Genomic DNA, 21,713 nt, shown 5'->3' on the forward strand with positions numbered 1-21,713 from the left:
GCTTGTAAGTAACCTTTGCTTCTGACATCAGTTAGCTCTGCCTGGAGTTCTGCCTTTGGTCACATGTCAGCTCCCAAGAGATATTCCACTTTCCAAGCAGGTGAAAAATGAACCCAATTAAAAATAGTAGAATGGATTCTTCACGAAGTTCTCTTGTAAAGCAAAATTACTGGGGGTGCCTCCAAGTGGGAGAAAGGAAGCCTCTGACCCACAAGTCCCCGGGTCAGAGAGCCGGAGATCACTTCCCAGCAGCACCCAGAACTAGCACACGACAGGGCCCAGGACAGTCATTAAGCGATGCTGCTGTGACAAGCAGAGGTCTTTGGGTCATGGCTATAGCCACTCTTGCTGTCTAGGAGCAACTTGGTGACCAGCGCGCAGTGTCCACCCCTCCCCTGCCTTCCTTCCTCTTTCCCTCCCTCCTTCAAATGCTTTATCTGGAGCTTTCTCAAAACCGTGGACACAGTCCCAGTGGAAATCATGACATTTTCCATTTCACATTATGTTCTCCACAATGCCTCAGGAAGAGAGAGAGAGAGAGAGAGAGAGAGAGAGAGAGAGAGAGAGAAGCAGGGCCCCAGAGCCAGTTCTCTGGCCCAGCCCGCTCAAGGGCGGCACTGTCCTGTTTATCCCGGAGTCACCTTCTCGGGACCGGGCAGTGTGACAGTGGCCCAGTGTTTCCCTCCTCGCTCACTGCCCATGGATGAATAGGTTAACTGCCTTTCTCTCTTCTCCCGTGGCACATCTGGATAAAGGCGTGCCTCTCCACTTTGTTGTGTTTTTTTTAAACTTTACTTTCCACTGCCATGGTAACCGCTGCATGTTTGGCAAAGAGAAAGAGGAAAAAAAAAAAAAAGCTCGGGAGAAGAAAAGGAGCTCTCAGCGCGGGGCTGGCGGCCATCCAGGGTAATCATGCCGCAGAGCCAAAATGAGGCCTCTGGCGGGCAGCCAAGTGACAAAGAACAAAGCTGTCAGTTCCTAATGTTGGCGGCAAAGCTTGTTTGGCACCCTTATATGGTTTCCCAGAACTCCCTGCCTTGGCCACTGTCCATTCCCTTCAGGGCAGCAAACGGGATTAGCACAGCTCCGAGTTGTTTTTCTCCCCTCTGCTCCAACTGCTCCAGTGACATCATCTCGCCTGCCTTCCTGTGCCAGCGGGGTGGCTGTTTCTCTACGTTCAGCTCCCTCCTCCCTGTCCCTGCCTCTTTCTTCCCCTCCCTCCCTCCCTGCTTCTGTCTCTCTCTCTCTCTTTCTCTCTCTCTCTCTCTCACCTCCTCTCCCCCTCACTTCCTGTGGTCACCCCCTTGCCCCGACTTTCTTTAAACGAAACATTTTAGGTCATTCTTCTTGTCCGGCTCTCTGTTAAATTAAAAACACCCTGGTGCTCGTACATTTAGCTGAATCAAGCCAGACGCTGTATTTTATTTTTATAACTGAATTCCTGTGAGATAAAAATCTCATTTTCCTTAGCAGGCTGTAATCAGCACTCACAGGGATGTGGTTTCCAACCGCCCCATCTCGTGCTTCCTTACGAAGCTCCTCTGAGAAATGGACTTGGCTCCAATTCAGGTTTAAAGGGCCCATGGCTGGCCACATGCTGCTGGTTCACACACACACACACACACACACACACACACACACACAGGATATGCACACAGAGACCATTATGCATGCACACACATACACACGCAGAGACACACACAGAGGCCCTTGTCAGGAGGTGCTCACAGCAACAAAAACAAAGGCCTGAAGATACCCACTAAGCCAGTTGGAAACAAAACCAGTACACAGTGTCATTCTGTCCCTTTCCAGAGGGGAAATAGGTAAATCAATAGAAGCCAAAAGCTGCTACCGAAAAGACTGGTTTAAAAGAGCAGGCAAGAGAATGTTATGCAACTCATGGCTGAGTTCATGAAAGGAATCGAGGTTTGCCGCCTGCACAAATGGTCCCCGCCCCCGCCCGGCCCCCCACCCTGCCTCACTCTGATTCATGAACTAGTTTTCAGATTCATGAATCACTTGGGAGCCAGCAAGAGAAAAATGAGTAGTATTGATCTCATTTCAATTGAAACGGGCCAGTAGGGCTGTGCCGGCTGTGGAAAGCTTCCTGGGGCCCAGAACGCTGAGGCTCTGTGGTCCACAGCTAGTGTCCAAACCGAGGTGGGGCAGCATCCTTGGGTACAGCCACTGCGCTGGGTGCCTTCTCCTTATTAATGGGCACAATGTGACCCAGAGGTACGAGGGACTCAGGTAGGACTTTAATGTCCTCTTTGAGGAGATCAATGACCTTCTTTTGACAATCTCCATTTATTTTTTATTTATTTATTTTTTGAGATAGGCCATCACTACATATCCCAGGATGGCCTTGAACTTGTGATCATCCTGCCTCAGCTTCTCCAGTGCTCAGATTACACATGTGCACCATCACACCCATTTATTTATAATGAAATATTTTAAGATACATCTATGTGATTTCTTTCCTGGTGACTTTCCAAGGACACCTGAAAAAGAAATTTACTTTCTGAGCCAACCAAAATTCTTGGGTTTGTTCTTGTAAGATTGTTTTTTGAGGACAACAATGTAGCTCCCCACCGTCATAACTACTATCTCCTTACATAAGCTTCAGCTAAGAGAGACCCAGATAAAAGCAGGATTCAGACTCAAGGTGAAGATAATCTGAATTATGGAAGGAAAGGCTGCCTGCCACCTCAACAGTCGTCTTCAGGTACACACAGAGATCTAAGGTCTGAGAAAGCCATTCTTCTCCTTCCCAGATGAAACGGTGTTCCCTTCATTGGTGGTCAGTGAAGCGAGTCCCAAGAGAGGCATTAGAGCCCCAGGTAAATGGATTCCAGGCTGCCTACCAAGGGACTCTCTTTCTTCAGGTTGCCTTTCCTCCATACACTTGGGTTCCAGCCCTGTGATATGTGCCCTTCACCCTAGCTCAACCTCGCACTGAGCAGATCACAACAGGCCTTGATTTACTGCTTCCAAACCAGTTTTGTACAGTTTTGTTTTCCAGTTTCCCCTGCAACCCCCACTCCAGCCCTGGGAGATTTAAGACAATTGTCTGGACATATGCTTTTCAGAAACCCTACAAAACCTAGCAACTGGCACCAGAAAAGGATTCCATTCTCATCCGCATAACTGTGGATCTGAGAATCAAGAAACTAAGTTCTTATCCATCTACTCAGACACATGGATCAACATTAGATGCATTTCGCTTGGCAAGGATTCGAGGAGGTGACCTTACTCCCTTTTATTACTGCAGTACCCAAAAGAGTTGGGAGCAGCCCAAAGAAAGGGAAAGAAGATGTGTTTGTGTGAATTTCAATTAGCAGTTAGTCCAGAAGAAAGAAGAGCTGCTTCACCTGCCATGAGGTCTGCGTGAAGGTGCCTTTGAGGTCTGTGCAGCAGAAAATTCTTGGGCTGAATCTGCAGTCCTTGGGCCTGCTGGTCCCAAAGGTTAGAACCCTTCCTGCGAGCCTGCTGGCTGGCCCACAACAAACAGAAAGAGTGCTTTGGCTCGTGTTTTGCATTAGCTCAGTTGATTTTTCCAGTGCGGCCCGGCATTCTGTGATAAACCTGAGTCGCTAGGAAAGCTTTATGTAACACGTACCCAGTCCAGCTTCTCAGGCTCAAGCGTTGTTTTCAGAGTTCCCCATAAACCTGGCAGCACATCAAAACCTCTGTTTCATAACAGACTAGAAATAGGATTTTCTAATGGCATGCCGAGCACTGGACTTATCATCCGGGATCAGGACTTTTATGAATTGTTAATGGTTAGCTAAACAAGGACCCCCCAGGATGCCCAACTTGCTGTCTTGAGGGTCAGAATGGAAAGGAAAGTCTGAAGGCTAATTTCGCATCCGTGATCTGCTGGTTAGTGACCCAAAACTCTTTTCAAAGAATTTTCTAAATAATCTCAAACATATTGAGGCTCTTACTCATATTTAAAAAAAGAAAAAGAAAAAAACTACCTTCCTCCTGCTTCCTCCTTCATTCATGGAGAATGTGGTTTCTTTTGATTTTGTTGCCAGACACCCTGGCAGTTACAGACTTAACCCCTAGCTTCCTTTTGGAGGATGGCAGCTTCACTCAAGCTTTGGAGGATGAGACACCAGCCACACCCTTGGAACTCCACTCCAGGACTAGGGAGTAAAAGAGGACAGAAGAACGACTCATGAGGTTGCCGCCCCTTGCCCTTCACCAAGCCCCAGCTCTGCATCTCTTCCCATTCGGTCAGTTTAGATTATGACAGGAAAGGGAGTTCCCTCCAAAAGGCCATTGCAGCTTACTGGGTTGCTGTGGCAAATTCTTCTTGAGGCTCTGATGTCCCTTTGTTCCCTTGTGTCACCTTGCCCTCACTGGTATAGCCAAGCACTTCTTCCCAGCTCCACATGACCCGTAGTTATAATGCCCTTTTTGTCCAGATGGCCCACGGGCATCACATCAGCACAGAAGAAGTCCTTGTCATTGCCCATTGAGGAGGGGAGGACTATCTCAAATTCAGTGCAGCACGTCTGTGGAGGATAGAGGTTCAGCACCAGCCAGGTTGACCTTGGGGAGATTCCTATGATCACAGCTCTCTTTGATTCTCCCTGTGACCCCACCTCTCCCAGTCTTCCCTAGAACTTTCTGTGGACCACCTGAACAACCCAGAGGACCCCTTGTTTCCTTGACTAGGACCTGAGTTAACAGTCAGCCAGGGGTACTCAACCCTGGCCAACCCCCAGGTCAGTCTTCCTGTGCCATGTCCTCACCTGGGATTTAATTGTCATCTTTCTTCCCCAGTTTCCTCAAATAATTATGCTTTGTGTGTCTCTTCTTCCCTCTTGCTGTAGAATAATGAATCCCGGATGAGCAACCCAGGGTTCTGTAGGATAATTCCTACTGAGTAGATTATTTCTTCCATGACCAGCTGCATCATTTCTCTCTGGTTACTGGTATCTGCAACCCCTTCCCATTTAGTTTAACTGACCCTCTCTTTATCCTTCTTGCTGGATTATTAGTAAAAATGATAAAGGGAAGGCTCTTCTCTCATCATGCTGTCCCTGACACCCAGCAAGGACCTGAGAAGGATGCCCTACAACTCCTGTCACCCACACCAGCCCTCATGAGCAATTGCTGGCAAGGAGAGTGGCTTTCCTCCCTGGGCTGAGCTTGAATAGCCTTGAGATCCATTTAGCGCCTGAACACCTGGTTGCTATGGAGATGACTGTCATAAAAACACACCGATCTGTGGAGAGATATAAAGCTGATCCGGGAGGTACACAGTCGGACACATTAGCTCTGAGAAGCAGTAGGCTGTTTATCTCTTCCTTTTGTTGACACAGTGCCTCTGCCTTTCAAATCCAGCCTGGGTGACCTTCTTAGAACCAGGCCAATGCAATCCATTTTCAGTTAATATTTCATAAAGGACAACCAAGGGCTTTGCCAAATGCCAGATGCCCCCCACCTCCCAGTTCCAGGCTGAGTCAGCCAAGAAGAGACCGTTCTTCCTTGGCACAGCATGTTCCTCACTGCCTACCATTGATGCACAGCAGATGAAAGCCAGGCTGCAGATCAGGTGGCTGGCAGTGAGTGACATGGGTCAGCAGGGAGACCTTGGATGCACTGCCCAGCCTACAGGGGCAGAAGCTGAAAGGGACACGATCCAGGGCAGAGGACAGTCTGCATCAGGACTGGGTGATTCAGCAGGAGTAACCTACAAAGTGTGCAAGGCACCTTAGCCCTATTTATCACCTCTTCTTCTAAATTCTCCAAATATACACAGCCCATCATGGCCTGGGCTATATGCAGAATCCACACGTCATTCCTCACACACACCTGGACCATGCAGTGTAGCACATGTTCATTTTGCAATTCTCAAGAAACAATAGGACTCCTGAAATGAGTCTGGGCTAGGGGTTGAAAGAATGATTTTGGGTTCAGATTTTTAGCTGAGCTATTATCCGAGGGTAATTTAGAATGTGGCTGGAAAAACCCAGTTGTGGCAGTGATGGTATTGTCAACATGGGCAGGATCCACTTCTGTGATGACTCCCCAGTGCAAGAAGCTGCCACCAAATTGTGAGGCCCCTTATCTGGAAGGTTTCCTGACACCTGAGACACAGGCCAACCTCTGTGGTCTTTCTTTCTTTCTCTCCCTTTAGAGATGTAAACTGTAGAAAATGGGCCATAACTTAGTCACTGTCTTGATGTTGGATCTTCAATAATTCCTTTGATTACTTAATACCTTAGTTTTCTACTAGGAGACATAATTTTGTTTCTAATTCATGTCCAAAAAAGGTTTAAACATTTTTTTTCTTTAGTCAATCCTGTTAAGTTGTTACTGATGCAGGAGGTGAGGACCAGGTCACATAGCAGTGCCTTGGTTCACTAACACTTTTGTTCTCAAACAATTTGGTTTGTAAACAAGAAGCATGTGGCAAGATTTTATTTTTGTTTGGGAACTCTGCATTGGGAGACGAACACAACTGTGACTACCTTTCCCCTACTAACAAGAACAAGGTCATCTTTTCCAGATTAGAAGAGCAAATTAAGTTTGTGAATTGAGATCCTGCTGTATATAAATGCGACAGTTAATGCACTTATCAAGCACAATATTAGTAGAAGATGCCATAAAACGTTAGAACACCTGTTTCTAGTATTCCCTATTACTGCAAAATAGTAACTCCTCCCATGACATTGCAAATTCCTCTTCTAGTTCCATCAAAGGCCCCCAAATACTGTTGTTTTCATCTCTCATTTGCATGTTTTTCAATCTTTCTAAATAAACCCTTAACCCCACCTTATCAATAGTTTACTGCCAGCATCTTCATTATTTCCCAGCTGTCCTTGCCCCTTATCTTTATTTTTCTCATGTAAGATAATTTTTTAAAAACACTTGAAAAGCTCAGCTAATTTAGAGCTGTTTAGCCTTCAGCTCTCTTCTTGTTCCTTAAAGGGTCACTTGTCCTTTCTCCACACTCGTCCTGCACAAAACATGTTTATAAAAACACACCCTCTTCCCCTTAGTTCCTTTGGCTGGCATTACATCATTCTGTCCTTTCCTTCCCTCCGCCCTCGTGTTTTTCCTGAAAGTGTTCCCATAGTGGGCTCTTGCTCATCCTCACCCCACTCAGACTCTTCATCAAGTTCAGGAGGGAGTTACTCTTTTGATTTCCCCCCTCGGGCCCAACTAAAAGAACGGGGGCACTGCTTTCTTACTAATTTTTGCCCTGTTTTCGTAAGTCCTGAAGCCTGGCCCTGCAATGATGGTCTCTTTCATGTTATCATTCTCCAGAGGCAACAGCTCTGCATCCTGGCAAGGGACACAATGGCAGTGTGGGCTTCCCCTTAGCTTTTATGCCTTTTGCTTCAGCATGCAAGATTTCCTTATAGTTTGTTTGGGCTTTTTAAAAAAGCTTATTTACCAATCCTGAGAAGTGCCAGATCCACAAGCCTGAGACACAAAGGCCAAGTTTATATGCAGCTGAAAAGACTCCATCATGTCCAGGCCAATTTGATGCTCTGGGCCAACTGAGAGGCTGATTTGATAGCTGTGTGCTCTTTCTTGCTGTCTGCCAAAGAGTGGCTACAAAAACAGACCCAAACCTCAGCTCGCTGTCCTTTTTCGTACAGAAAGAATAGGGCTGGAAATTCAAAGCAGGGCCTTCTCTTAAAATGAGCAGACTGATGATTTCTTTTTTGTAAAATGAAGATCTCACTTCTACTAGGTACCCAGCTGTAATCATTTATTTGTTTACACTGTTTCCTTGACTTAATTTAACATTGTGATATGATGTTTAGATCTCACATTCTTGTATTTTGCACCAAGGTCCCATTGTATATGATATTTTTAACAAAACAGAGCATCTTTGCAAACATTTAAATCAAGCCATGAGGTCTTTTGAAGAGAGAATGTGTGATCTTTACGACACACAAACAAGGACCTTGAAGTGTGAGTTTACTGCAATCCTACTTAATTATCTCTAGCCAGCGTAGGACCATGTTCGTTTCTTCGTCCCTGAGACCAGTGTGATGTCATCCTCCTGGAAGCCCTCGAGAAGAGACATAAGGATGCAATCAGATTTTCACAGAACTCACTCACGGGCTCAGAGAAGCAAAGGACAAGTTTGCTGTGCTGCCCTGGTCACAAAGTCCAAGGACTAAGGGCCCTGGAACTCTGACTCTTAGAAGATGACATGTTGGTGCTGACTCCATAGCTCAGTGTCAGCTCCACCCAGAAGCAGAGAAGGAACTCCATCCAGTGATTTGAGAGGACCTGACCCAATAGCATCTAGTAAGTCTGACTCTGTGCTCCAGATTTGTGCTTTACTTCTGACCATTAAGACAGTGTTTCCAGGAGCTGCTCTTTAAAATACCCCATCCTCCTGAAGATCGTCTACCTCCTGTCTGAAATGACCAACTCCGTCATCTCTCCAGCCTTGCTCACCCACTGCCCATGCTCTGAATTAGACGCCAGTGTCTCAAGGAGACTTGTTCAGTCCTCCATCAATGACTTCATTTTTTTCTAGCTAGACTGAATACATTATCTGTCTATGAAGCTTCCTCTTTCTCCTATGTCACAACTGTCCCCAAGCATCACTTGATGTCAGCGCCATAAGAGCAAGAGTTATGCCTACCGCCTCCACTCCCCCCCATGACTCATGCTACGTGCTGCTCTGTCCAGAATTTGTCCTCTCCTCATTTGAGCAACCTGTTCAGACTCCCTCCTGCAGTCACAAGAACCCCTTCCCTTCTGCTCCCCATCATATTAAACATTGCTCTCTCACAGTGCTTCTGAAATTGTTCCTCACTGGAGTCCTATCTTTTTTTTAGCTGGATGATGAACTCTCCAAGACACCTGATGATCCCGTTTTAGGAGTCACCTTCTGTCATTCATGTCTCCTCAGCTACTGGCACACTGCAGCATGTGGGCACAGGCGAGATGAGAGCCTGGTGCCCTGGGAGTCTATTTCTCAGCATGCTCTCTGCTATTACCTGGCCCACCACAGTGAGGGCAGAGTAAAGCAGCTGAATGCATCACTGGGCTCCTTGCTGCTGCCTCTGGAGTGACTGGCAGAGAATCTTTGAAAAGAAAAGCAGAGCCTTCTCCATTAATATGCTTTAAAAAGAAACCCTGCTGTGCTGCCTCCTGACGATTAGTCTGGCAGCTCCCTCATCCTTCCTTCTGACTGAATCGGAAGCAAGAGATGAAAACTTGCCAAACCTAAATCTCTTTCCAGTGTCTTCAGGATATTTATCACCATCTACAGAGCCCTGAATCTTAAGTTTGTAAAAAGCCATCCATGGTATGGTGGTGGACGCCTGTAACCCCAACACTTGGGGAGGCTGAGACAGGAAGATTACAAATTTGAGCTTACAAGACCTTGTCTCAAAATATAAAAAAGACTGGAGGTTGAGTTCAGTGTGAAAGTTCTGGCTTTTGCCCTCAACACTGCAATCTTTCATTCAATCAATCAATAAATAAGTAAAATGTTAAAGGCCCTCCATGAACCTATCCAAACACTGCACTTTTCCCTCTGCCTTTAGGAGACAGTTCAGTGCCTGTGAGGCTCACACTGTGGATCTGCTCTATGGGCCCTGTCCAGGGATTTCCTGCATGTCATTCATAGCTCCTTTTTTATTCTTAATACCACACAGGAGCAAGCATGCCTGTCCATCTTACACAGGAAAGCAGGTGGGCCTGAGATTCATGTCGTAGAATAGGGCTTCCTATGTGATTGTGCTAAGTATGGACCCAACGCATTGGAGAATTTGTCGTGTACACCAGGGCATCTCCCATTCCTTGGCAGTGACCCCACTTGGCTGGGCCTCTCCAGAGTACGGCTTCTGACCTGCTTACTAATGAGCACTCAGGCCTGGGACTTGTGGTTCTCTGGGGACACTTCCTACGTGGGACACCATAGTGGCCTCACTCCAAAGCACAGCCTGCCCCATTTTTGATATTATGAAAGAAATATATCATGTATTCTCAGAGATTCCCGGTACGTTTTTCTAATACAGCAGCTACTTCCATTATATTTTACTCTTGATTCATCATGTTTAAATGCAGCCTTGTGGGTTTGAGGGTAAAAAAGAAATAGGGCTGGGGGATGGTGAGGAAGATTGCTTTAGATGAGAGGCTCAGCTGTAAATCTCAAAGTAAAATTATCTTTGTGAACTAAATGGTACCTGAATTTTATTCAAGTGAAAAGCTGGGCAATTGACTGTGATTTAAAATGATCACTGTTCCATACTTCAAATGCACTGAAGCAGGCTTTTCTTTTTCTTCTCCTTCCCCTTCTTCGTCTCCTTCTTCTTTTTTGCAATAACCTATGGAACATATGCAAATTGAAGTTTCATGGTTATATTGTTTAGTCTGAAAAATGAAGGTGACTTAAAATTGAAGTACAGGTGTACCAACAATTGTGCTATATACAGTACCAGTATTTACCATTAAACAGTAAAATTAAAATGGACTTAAGTCTTTAACACAGATAATATAAAAATAAAAAATCCTAAAAAAATGTTAATGCTTGCTAGATTTTCAAGGACTATTTTTTAAAATAAGAATACACTAGCAGGAAAATGGATCCCTCCTTGGGTCCCTCCTTCATAGCCAGGAGCCTGTGCTAAGGAGAGAGATTCTCAGAGCATGGTCCTTCAGCTCTTTTGTTTTATTTCTTTTAAGACATTGTGCTCTCTGTCCCCTGGCTCCAGGGCCTAATTCTGCTTTGAGATTCTTGATCTGCTGGGAGACTCCAGTATCTAGTTTCCCCATCTGCATCCTGCAGACACCAGTGGGAATGAAGTGACAGGGTATAATGATTGTACCCACCACCCCTTCCCTCACTACACAGTGCTAGCTGGGACTCAAAGTCTGGTGCACACACTTTTCTCCCCTCTACACCTTTCCTTTGGAGGTCCTAACTCCATCCCCATAGTAGAGAAACTGAGGCAAGGGTGTGCCCTGTAGCACTATGGCAAACATGGCAGTAGGAAACAAATAGGTTTCCATGGGTTTCACTGGGGGTTCTGGAACGGTCTCTGGACTTGCTTTGTTTCCTCTGAAGCAGCTGCCAGTGGCACACACTGGAAGGTTCTAGAAGTGCCCATCCAGATGGCAAAGGGACAATTTACCATCCCTTCTCCTAGACAAAAGTCTTGCAGTTTCATTCCTGCTCCCAGCTCCAGACCCTTAGGATGGACCAAACTGCTTCCAAGTCCCAAGTCTGCTTCAGTCTCTGCTAGCTAGATCAAGGCAGAGGATGTCCCAGAGGGGGGCTGAAATATGGTGCTCATGTCTTTGGATAATGAGACTCCTGTGAAATCCTGCCATGTCCCAGTGACCTAGATCTTGCCCTTGATGCCTGTGTGAAATCTGCAGGAGCTCACTGTGGGCCCACGTCCTCAGGCCCTTATATATGCAACTCTGGGTAGGTTGCTCTCCACTCTGGCTGCCAGTAGAACACTCAGAGAGCTTTTAAATAATACCTGTACTTGGGCCCCACCCCAGAACAATTAAGCCAGATCCTCTGGGGAGGAAATCTGGCAATGGTGTTTTTTAAAAAGCTCCCCAGATGGTTTTAATGTGCAGCCTGGGTTGAAAACTGCCAGATCAATTGCCATAACTCTGCAAGAAGAGACAATTGTGTGCCAGTGTTTGGGCAAGTTTTCACAGTGTTGAAAAGTCTACTCTCCTGAGAGGTTCAGAAAGATTGTGGACCACTGCCATAACTTCGAAGGCTACAGCCATAGCCTTTATCTTTTTTAGGTAAATAGTGACTATTTTCAGTTTTCTGATAAAGGTAGACCAAACCATCTTCCTCAGTTAACTGTCTGGCTTGCAATCTATGAAGAACCACAGGTCTAATGTAGCCTGCTCTGGACTAGGACTAGTCTATCTCCTGGTCATCTCCTGGAGTCCACACAGATGTCCTCACAGTCATCCTCTCTCCTCTCTACAAATCTTGACACAGAACCCCATAACAGATGTCCTGGTGATCTAGTCTCCTCCAGAAATCCACACAGCCATTGCCTGTGCTATATCCTGATGGCTGTAAATCATGGGTTCTTTGGAGTTTGCCAGTCCCCAGTTCTCTAGCCCATACCCCTAGGCACTTCCACCCCAACAAACAATTCAAGCAAGTTCTCTGAATTTCTTACCTTTCGAAGCTTACTAGATTTGTAATCTATTTTCCTTTGTTATATAAAAATACTGGAGACTGGGTACTTTAACAAATTTTACTTAGTTCACAATTTTGAAGGCTGAAAATATAAGATCAGGTAGCCTCTTTCTTTAGACTTCTGGTAAGGCTCCCCCAGGGCTATGCCACACCATGGCAGCTGGAATCATGGCAGCAGTGTGTCTAAGAGGGACATAGCATATAGTGAAACAGAAAGCTAGACAATGAAGTGGAGCTAGCCATCCTCTTTTAAGAATTAAACAAGGTGCCATGAGAACTGCATTCATGCCTTTCAGGGGCATGCCCCCAATAATCTAATCACCTCCAATAAGCCCCACCTCTTAAAGGACCCATCACTTCCCAACACTCCCACATTGGGGATTAAGCTTCCCTAATACATGAACCCTTGGGAGACACACTCAAGCTATCTCCAAACCCTAGCATTGGCTCACTTAGAGCCTTGGAACCTGAGTGACTCAGCGTGGGGTGTGGGATGGGGTGCTTCTTCTAGAATGACAAGAGTTAAATCTTTAATTGTCCAAAGGTAGATACCATGCCTGACTTAATGGAATGCATCGATACAGACTGTACTTGTCACAGAGTTTTGCTCTCTGTTAAGGAATTTCGTCCTTACCACCCTACAGAATAGGTATTTCTATCTCCTTGGTCTCAGAGAAAGCATGAGCAAGATTAGGTAATCTAGCAAAATCCATAGAATTTGATGAACAACTAGATTAGAGGTCGGAGGAGGGAGCATAGTCCAGGATGATTCACAGAGTCTGAATCTGAGACTGGCCAGATGGAGATGCTATAATTAACCTGGGGTTTTGTGGGAAGAGTCTTTACAACCACTTTATTTTATTCAAACTTCCAAGTTTATTCAATTTCTATTTCTCTCACATGCGTCTTTCAAAAATTTACAATTCATTCATTAGTAGTTAACTAATCTCCTAACTGTGGATTACAGCAGACCCAGACAAAGGAATGAAATGTTGACATTGTTAAAAATGGGTTATCTCAACTTCATTCTTTTACTAATCTTTTACCATGATCATGGTTCATTGGAGTCATTCTTTAAATCAGCCTTGGACATTGAAAGAGAAAAATCTATGAAGTTGGGTATGGGCTTTGTGCATGAATTGTGCATAGTATGGCTTCCCAGACCTGCTCCAAAGACTGCCCACTGGGCCAGTCCCCAGCTAAATGTCATCCTACCATTTGTCAAGCACAGGCATCACTCCACAACTGCAGCTATGGGGTAACTGTGAACCAGATACAACTTGCTAAGTTACTTTTAAAATTAGCTAGGTATGGTGGCCCATGACACTAACTAATCCTAGCTCTCTAGGAGGCTGAAGCAGGAGGATCACAAGATTGAGCCCAGCCTGAACATTTAACAACTTACCAAGACCTTATTTAACAATAAAAAATAAAATGGGCTGGGGCTATAGCTCAGTGCAAAGTCCCTAAATTCAATTCCCAGTACAGAAAAAAAGTACAAAATAAAATAAAATACAAATCTTCAATCTTTTGTATGAAATAATGCCTAACAAAAACATGAGTACACATAAGAAACATGAATATGGGACCCTGAAATTGAGTTCTCCACCAAGACTTTGAGGTAATGTCTGCCCAAGAACAAGATCATAGGTCCCTGAACTCTGCAAGGACCATCACGGTCACAGTAACAACTGTGGTTCCACAATTTCTTCTGGCGTGCAGCTTTCTGTCTAGTCCCCAAGCCCCAGTCTTTCCCAGGTGGCCACAGGAGGCTCAGACAGGCATGTGGCTCCTTGCACTCATATAAGTTCTCCTGGTGGTCCCTTGTTGACACCATTTCCCCACAGCCATACAGCCAGCCTCCTGGTGAACACTATGGTAGTACAGGACAACAACGCACCCAGACTCCACAACCTGCCCCTTCAAGGGACCCCAGGGACTCCCAAACACTGGCTTGGAGCTGAGCTGTGCCCTACTCAGGCACAGCAGGCTTCCCCCTTTTTTCTCTGCAGGTCACTATGGGCCCTTGAGCACAAGGCTGTACCACCCGAGATTCAAGGAGAGCAATTGTCTCAGCTTCTTGAGACAACTTCTTCAGTAGTTCCTCAAGGCTGCCCTGGAGCAGACCCCGATGTTCTTACATGCTGCAGCTTGCCATCACCACCACACAAGTCATCAGATACCTACTGGTATCCAGTGCTTTGGAGCTGGACAGAGTAGGCTCCATGTTCCATTTTAGGCTGGGCCTGGCCCACTATGTAAGGAAGTATCAGTGATGGGTAGGACATGTGTTCTTGATGGATGAGGGTAGGAGAAAGTGTACATCTTCATGGACCCTGTTGCTCAGAAGATAGCCTGGGATCTAAGCCAGAGAGGCTTGAGAAGGGTGCACATACCAGCCCATGGCTGCCCAGTTCAAGGGAGGCAGTGCAGAGACCACTGGTGCAACCACCCAGAGGGATGCTGGAACACATCAGCATTCACTGGGGCAAGGGATACTTAGTCAATCTCTTTTGTTTTGTCACTGTGACCTATGATCTTTACCCTAACCTGGTTTTAATTAGCAGCCCTTCATCCCTGAGGCCACGCCACTAACTCCAGCCCAGCCATTGTGTCCAGAGGAGCATGTGGGAGGGCCTCTGTGAACTTCAGCCTGCAGGATGCATCCATCACCTGCAAACTACTTGCAAGCCTGCAGCCGCCTTGCTGTTCTACGCCCTCTTTTGTGGCTTTTCTTCCAAAGCATGCATCTTTTATTTCACCCACACAGGCCTAAGTATCCTGCAATCCTGTGTTTATTCTCTGCCCGAAACAGGCCTCTGCACCCTCCCGGTGTCCAGGCCTCCTATAGACCCAAATGGACCATCTTTTCTAGGAGAACTTCCACTGAGTTTCTGATTCCATCCATCATGTTCCACACAGCACCAGAGGCATCATCTCCAGTTTCATGGCACATCACTGCCCTTCTACAAGTCCACACACCCACATGTCCTGGCAAACCTGGTCCACCTCTGACCTCACTTCTTGCACCTTTGGCTTTCTAGCGTTGCCTAGAACTCAGGTCTCCTTCTTGCTCAACTATCCCTCCCTGTCCCTGGAATTCTCACTATGTCTCTTCCAGGCTTCAGCTTATGTGTCACCTCCTCAGAGGGGTGGCTTGCCACACCTTTCTGACTAAAGTCCTCATCACTGTCTCATCATAGCACAGTTAGCATGTTATGCTCTTCTGGCTGCTGTAACAAAATACCATAAACTGGAAGGCTTATAAACATGAGGCATTTATTGCTCACAGTTCTGGCAGCTCTGTGAAGATCAGCTTCCTGGTTCACAGGAGAGTTCTTCTCATTGTGACTTCATACAGTACAAGAGGGCAAAAGATTCTTTGGGTTCCCTTTCACAAAGGCACCATGTTAGCCACTTTCACCAGCAATTTAAAGGGGGAGAAGTTTTTTGGCTCACATTTCTGGGAGTCCAGGGTCAGACCATTCCAAGGCAAAAACAGTATGACGAAGGGTCCTGGCAGAGAAAAGCTGCTCACCCATGGTAGCCAGGAAGCAGAGAGACTAAGGGAGAACCAGGAATAAAAATATACCTTTCCAAGCCATGCTCCATCCTTCCAACCAGGCTCCATCTCCTAACAGCACACTCAGCTATGAACTCATCTACGGATGAACCAACTGTTGAGTATTGTCTTCCTGTGATCCAATCACCTTCCAGGCACATGAGACTTTGAGGGGATATTTTAAACCTAAACTATAACAAGCACCAATCCCATAACCTGAGGCTCTACCTGCATGACCCAACAGCTCCCAAAGTCCCCACCTTTTGTGATACCATCACCCTGGGGCATAGGATTTCAACATAGGAGTGAAGGGGCACAAACATTCAAACCACAGCAGTTAGTCATTGTTTCTTTCTTAATTCACTCCAGTGACTGCCACCTCCTTACCAGATCAGGAACTTTGTGAGGACAGAGCCCCACTGTGTTACACCAGAATATTTGTTGAATGAATGAATGAGTGAAGCACTAATGATATAGTTATTGCTACTAAATAAGGGGTTTCCTCATCTGTTCTTCAAGTCCGTGGGACCTGGGACTAGTCTTTGTAACGTCAATATATACATTTTAGCCAGGCCCTGAATGCAAATATTTGCAGAAATATGGAAAAGTTGACTCACAGTTAAAATGAACTGCCCAGTGGATACCTTTATACTTACTACTTCAAATGGAGTCTCTGGAGTGGAGCTGAGCCCAAAGCAAGCCCAAGGCCACAATTTCAGGGCACTTCCTTGGCGTTGAGGGTGATTAAAGCAAAAACACCTTTCTGAGGCCAAGCTAAGAAAACAGAGGAGCAGGGAAAGCTCCCTGTTTGCCTCTGAGTTCCTGTCTGGGAGGTTTCTCGTTGCCTATGGCCAGGGCCCCCTTTGTGTCTGGAACAGAGCTCTTGAGAAGGAACTCAGGGCCTCACAGTCTTTGTTCTCCCCTCTTATGCTGCTTTTCATGATTCCTTGCCAGCAAGAGAATGTAGGGAGCACTTCACACAGGTCCTTAACACACACACACACACACACACACACACACACACACAGAATCACTCACGCACGCAATGGAAATACTCCTGAAAACCAAGAGTTCAACCTCGGGCAGCCTAGCACTCCGTAGAGGTCTTGTGATGCTGGCAGTGATCCTGGCCCCAATGTTTACGTTACCAGGGATAACAACCCTTGAGGCTAGGCTCTGCAAAGCCTGGAAGACAGATTTAGGAATTTTCTTTAAGAAATTCTCCAAAATTTGGGGAAACTGAAGCCAACACTGCTTGGTGGCAAGGGCCCAGGCCTCCAGAGAGGAGGTCACTATGCTAAGACCTCCCCAACCCTCTCAACTGCCCTCTCAGGACTCGTCTCATCTATTTCTTCTGTCTCCAAGAGGGGCCTGCATGAAGATGAAGCCTATAAACTGCAGTGGCACTTATTTAGTGTCACCCACGGGTCATGATCAGCCTACCCAACACGGTCTCCTTAGGGGTACTGCTGTCAAGTCATGGGAGGCATGCGTAGGAGGGAGATGGGACAGGCCTCTGGTTCTATGGGCCAAGGGAAATGGAGCTCCACCCATATATGCATCTGCTGATTTTGTTGACCAGCAGCATAGGAAGAATGCACACGTCATATGTGGGAAGGACCCTGGCTGAGTTCCCTGTTCCACATGGTAAAGAACTTTCCATTCTCTTTCCAGCCTCATGCTTCTTAGCAGAGCCAATTAGGGGGCTGCCCTGTCACTCTCTCCTCTCCCATATATGACCTTTTTTTTTTTTTTGGTCCTCACTCAAGCCTAGAACTGAAGTCCACTTCACATAGCAATGTCCTACCCATATGTATACCTAGACCTTCCCAAATTATCCCTTTCCAATCCTCTATCAAAATACAGCAGTTTGAGGATCTATAACCTTTCACTTGCTTTTGAAGGAAAAGCTTGATGACTGATTCCATGCTGTTTCTTTCTCTCTATTATCATTAGCTAAGGATAGACCCAGCCTAAAGTGCTGTCCCTCCCAAAGTGTCCTGAATAACAGCAGAGGATTCCTAAGGGCACACTACCCAAGTCTAGGCATTTGGGATTGGCTGGTGGCTTGTCTTCTCATCTTGAGGGCCTGTCACACAACTCAGAAGTCAGTACAAACAGCTTGTCCTATGTTGAGCTATTTTCATGTGGGTTATTTCCATCTCCCCAGCCAGATTTCAAATTCTAAATCCACTATGTACTAACGCAGGGCTAAAGACACAGATTAACTCTCACAAATAAATCTCCAGCATACATGGAGTGAAAACAGAAGACAGAATCATTTAGGGAGGCCGTATAGAACCCAGTTCAACTTCCTCATCTTGTAGCTGAGAAGGTGAGGTGAAGTTCAGCAACACATGAGACAGTGCACCGAGTTTTTATTGAAGAACAAATATTTATCCACCGTCTAATCTGCGTGGTATGATAGGAACATAAAAGTGAATCAGTCAGGGCCTTTACTCTCCAGGAACTAAGGGACTGATGTGAGAAAGAGATAAGATAAAGTATGGGTAAACGTCAGTAACTGCTATACTGTAAGTAGCCAGAGCACTATCAGGTGCTAACTAGTCTGTAATCGAGTGCTAAAAAAAGACAGGGTGGGCTGTATCCAGGAAGAGAACAGCTGAGGGCGAGTTGTGATAGAGGAGGACAGTTTCTAGCAGGTCTATGTCAAACATCTCACAAACGTCAAGCGATGAAGCCAACCACCTGTTCTGTACTTTATTTGGTTAGCAATGGCTCACAAACCTGATCTAGACCATGTTAAGAAGGAGTGTACTATGTACCCTGGCACAACTAACCGAAACACCTGGAATAAAGCTTAACATGGCAAATGGATCAAATTGCCACATTGGGACCTTTCAACTCAGTAGGATTCTGAAGGTGATTGCAACTTAAGAGAGAGAGGAAAGGAAACTGGCTTTGTTTCTTTGAAATATTCTCTTTCCACTAAGTAATTATTATCATTATTTTCAACTGTAACTTGAGTTTTTCTCCTCACCTGCTTCCTATTAAATTAATGCCTACAGGTCTATGCAGATAATCTTCAGAGGTACATCCCAGCCCACTTAAGATGAAGAGCAGCTGGTACTTGATGCTTTTTAGACCTGCCCAGGTAATCTAAGAGACAAAAGGCAGAGAGCAGGGGCCAGGTTCATTCATGACTCATTCATTCATGATTCGCTCAATTTTTACCCATGGAGCTATTAGAATGACAAAAGAAGTCAAAGCCACAGTCCTTGTCTTCAAAGGGATTACTAAGAGAGAGAAAATGCCAACGGCTGAAATGCAGAGAAAAAATTTATTTCTAAGTGCAAGATAGCACGATTTGCAACACACACACACACACACACACACACACAGAGAGTCCTGAGAGCAGGGTTTATTTTGTATGGCTCATTTTCATGTTTTTCAAACATGCCAAACACCCTCTACTCCAAAGACCCTCCCTCCAACTGAGTTTTCTTCTCAAACAACTGCTCCTTTGTCATCTGCTACTCCCATGTCACACTTGCTTCTGGACATTTGCAGGTAAACTTCCACCACTGCCGTCCACCAGGAAGGATTTCACACTCCCACCTGCTCTGGGGATGTGACGATCTCCAGGTCCCAACTTGGGCCAGCTGTTCCTTTTCTCTGGTGTCCTTTGCTCCACCTGTTAATGACTCCTACATGCAGTCTCCAGTCTTGACTAAACTGTGGAGTGAAAAGACTGTGTTTCCAACTACTGTATGGTGCAGTCTCCTGAAAATCTTAGATAAAGGGTGCCCCAAATGGACTCATCGCCTTCCTCTTCAAATCTGCTTCCCCTCAATCCGTGTGGTAGTTTCTTCATCAACTCGTGCTACCAGGAATACCTCACATGAGCCAGGAGCTCAGAATCAGTGTATATTTTTCCTTCTGTTTCACATTTCTTATCCAACTGTTTCCCAACTATGTCCGGAGCCTGATTCCTGATCACGTTTTCCTGATTGCTTAAGACCTGCTGGACCTGCTTTGTCCTGGTGGCCCCCACAGGTGTGAAAACCAGCGTTTAGGCAAGAGCTCCAGGCCCCTTTCCATTGTTCTCAGTTCCCTGCTTCCTATCTTTCACTTCTATTTTTGTTTTAGTTTCTAACCACTCCAGCTTTACTGGCTTCATATTTCCTTATGATTTTCCATAGTGATTCTTCATTTGGGTTAGACCTCTGGTTTTAAATAAAGTCATACGCACGGCCTCTGGTGAGAAACATCCTGGTAAGTCTTCACTCCTGTGAGCCCCTCTGGCCAGACTGGTCCCCAAGTTCCAACTTCTGTGCCACTGTAGTACCATTTACACCCTTATTTCTTTTGCTGGACTATAAATTCTTGTGACAAGGATGGGCTATCATTCATTCATCTCTGAATTCCATTACAGGCTCATCATAGGTGCATTACATCAGGTATCATGAACTAAAATGTAAAGAGTGTTTTATATACAGAGAGACTCACGGTGATGCACGCACTGCAGAAATCAGAGGGAGGGCAGGGCTGCTGCGGACAGAGTCAGTGCAGGAAGCTGCATCACCAGCTGTATGCAGACGTTGTAATTACACAGCCTAAAAACAGGAAAGTGCTGATTACTCTGATGAAGCCTACGTCATTATTCCTCCCAGTGCCCTGGATTCCTCACTTACCCTGTTACCTTTTCGTAACCCAAGTGGGTTGATACTGCCTATACCAAGAAGTGTTGTTCAGAATGTCACAAGAAGCTCAGTGCAGCCTGTCCAATAGAGTGAACCAACAGGAGTTTGGGAGGCCCCCTTCTGTTTACTTGAACCAAAGGAATCTTGGAGCTGAGGTTAGTCCCAGGGTAGCTCCAGAATCAGAAATGTTCATAATTTCTATGAGCACATACCCAGGGAGTGTTTGATCATAACTTCTCCCCAGAGCCAACTATCCAGCCAAGTGTGAGCAGCCAGTGTATAATTCTGGCCGATACTCAAGTGCCTTGTTGGGTTTTTCCAGAGCAGTATCATGGGCCTCTCATAGGTTTTCCTGTTTACGGTTTCTTGTCATGCTATCATGTGCTTGGAATATTGCTGTCCTTAAGGCGGTGTCCCTTTGGTGTTACGAGCTCAACTTCTGGTGCTCTTTTCTCCTGGCTGTGCCTCTGGCTGACTGAGATATCACTGGGTTGTCCTGCAGCATCAGCGTGAATGTGGTTTTCCCAAAGGTCCTTGCCTAAGCTGTTGGTCACAAGCTGTGTATGCAGCTCATGCCGCACTATCAGTTCTGTGAAAGATATAATTCAGATCTGGCACTTGCCCAAGGAAAGTCCAGTCCATCAGGAGGAATTGGGTCATGCTAGCAATTATCTCATGTTGGCTTGGGTAGCTTGTCTTCTCATATCCTCCCCACTCTAGCCCCTCTTTCTTTTGGACATTCACCCTTACCTCATTTCTTCTCCAGCTGCTGCAGGCCCCAGATGTTCCAGAGAAGCTACTCACACTGACTGGATTTTCATCACAAGTCAGTGCTGGTATAGTGAAACCTGGCCACCGTGTTACAAGTGGCCCCCAAAGGAAAGCACACCTTGAATCCCAGCCCTCTTTAGCATGGGATTATACCTCCAAAGATGCTTTGCAGGATCATACTGACTGCTGAATCTTTCTGAGAGATATTTACAGCACAAGCAACCCTACATTTCCTGGATGATGTCATCCATGGTCAGCTAGTGAGCTATCACCAAAACCATCTTCTGGTTTCACTGGGCTCTGGTAAGCTCTGCTTCTAAGCAATGGGAATATACTACAGTGTAGTAATATGTAAGGCCAGACTATGGGGTCCAATAGTCCATGTCATAATGGGTCCTTTTGAGTTCCTGAATCTAAAAGAAACCCACAAGCTTCAAGAAAAAACAAAAAGAAAGACCAGAACAAATAAATGCATAAGGAAAATGTTTTGTGATTCCAGAAAGCTTCTGTTTTTATCTACTGATGAACATTCATGCAAACA

General features: G+C 45.8%; 1 long non-coding RNA gene across 1 annotated transcript; it reads right to left on the reverse strand.

Annotated features, from left to right (window-relative positions):
* Window positions 1-9,693: 9,693 nt before the first annotated feature.
* Window positions 9,694-21,346, reverse strand: LOC134478414 (uncharacterized). Its single transcript, XR_010051036.1, has 3 exons — window positions 21,152-21,346; window positions 20,208-20,314; window positions 9,694-10,322 (listed from the first exon to the last, which is right to left on the reverse strand). It is a non-coding gene; the product is annotated as an uncharacterized LOC134478414 (long non-coding RNA).
* Between the last annotated feature and the right edge of the window lie 367 nt (window positions 21,347-21,713).

This window comes from Cavia porcellus, unplaced genomic scaffold (genome assembly GCF_034190915.1).
Source record: "Cavia porcellus strain 051 isolate PalLab524CR breed Dunkin Hartley unplaced genomic scaffold, mCavPor4.1 scaffold_13, whole genome shotgun sequence".
NCBI classification, from domain to species: Eukaryota; Metazoa; Chordata; class Mammalia; order Rodentia; family Caviidae; genus Cavia; species Cavia porcellus.